Source organism: Chrysochloris asiatica, unplaced genomic scaffold, assembly GCF_000296735.1.
Source record: "Chrysochloris asiatica unplaced genomic scaffold, ChrAsi1.0 scaffold00020, whole genome shotgun sequence".
Lineage (NCBI taxonomy): Eukaryota > Metazoa > Chordata > Mammalia > Afrosoricida > Chrysochloridae > Chrysochloris > Chrysochloris asiatica.
In genome coordinates this window covers 28,350,357-28,351,922 of record NW_006408538.1, presented here as the reverse complement: position 1 = coordinate 28,351,922, position 1,566 = coordinate 28,350,357, and positions in this window count along the sequence as shown.

Sequence of the window (1,566 nt, the reverse complement as noted above, 5' to 3'; positions counted from 1 at the left end):
TTTCTGAATGCTCCATTGGGTAAAAGTTGTAATCCTAGTTTGCATATCCCCCTCCCATGGTGTGTCCCAAAACCCTATATAAGGTGTGGTTTGTGAACTGCTTAGAGTCGAGCTTTGGTGAGCTGATGCAGTAACACTGCTGTAACACTGCTGTAACACCGCTGAACACTACACTGCCAGCCGCCACTCGACCCTAGCATGCTAGCTTGAATAAAGCCCGCCTGCTTTTGCATTATCTTTGTCTCTTGGTCTCCTTATTGGGTGGTGGTCTCGGACCCTAACACTATGTGATCCAATGCTTTATCCCATAGCTCTACACCAGTCAAGAAATTAAGCATATATTACTCTGGGCTAATCTGTAGTAAAATAATTCTTTAAAATGTTAAAGAGCAAAGTTGTCACTTTGAGAAATACATATCATGCCTGACTCAAGGCATAATATTTTTAATTGGAGTCCTGGTGTGGCATTTTGATTGGAGTCCCTGTGTAGGATAAGCAATGGGCTATTAATGAAAAGTCATTAGTTCAAACACTATAAAGGTTGCTATGAGTCCAAACAGACTTAATGGCAATAAACAATAACAATTTTGTACCATATTATTTAGTAAGCCAAAAAGTATTGCTACAAAACCACAAGTACCTTTATAAAACAAAAATGTCAAAATAGGAAGCTCTTATTTTTTAACATTTACTCCCAACTCTGTCTCTGTATTTTTAAAGGCAATGTTTCCATCTCTCAAATCCTTTGCTATAGAATTCTGCATTCTTCAATTTACACCAGGGCAAAACGTCATCCTCAAGCTTTGGCATTCTTGAGTGAGTCAAATTTTGTTCATTTTAAATGTCATTTGAGTTTGCAGACCAAAAGAAGTCGGAAGGAACACGATCAAACTGTAGAGTGGATGGACTAAGGGTTTTCAATGAAATTTTCCTAAGACAGCCCTTGTTAACTTGAAAGTGAACAAGCACATTGTCATGATGCAAAAAAATTGCCCTCAGTGGAACTTCCCTGGACTTCTTCCCAACATAATTTGCAATTTTCTTAAAATTTCTTCCTAATAAGCCCCTATGATCTTCCTGTGTCCCTAGAGAAAATTTGTTCTTGGTCCCGCAGAACAGTTCCATAGCTTCCCGCCTTGTATTCGTCTATGAGGTCTCCCCAAATTTCTTAAAATGCTGGTCCATCTTCAGCTTGCTGTTTTATGAGGACCCACATTACCATAATCTTGTTGCAAAGCTTCAATGATCTGGGAAGATGTCTATTTGAATTTTGTTAAAAATTTGTTATTAACCCAGACCTCAAAAATGTTTTGTTTTTTGTTTTTGTTTTTAGGGTTTTTATTGTGGATTGAGTGAAAGTTTACAGGGCAGATCATCAGTTTCACATTCAACAAATCATACACTTTGTTTCATTACAATGATTATAATTCCTTCTATGTACCATAAGTTAACAGTATTTCTCTCTATTCACTTTAGCTTTTTTATATATATAAAAAAAATACTCAGGCATATATAATAATTTACATCTCCAAAGGGCACGTTCTGCCAGTCTGCCTCCTGGCCACC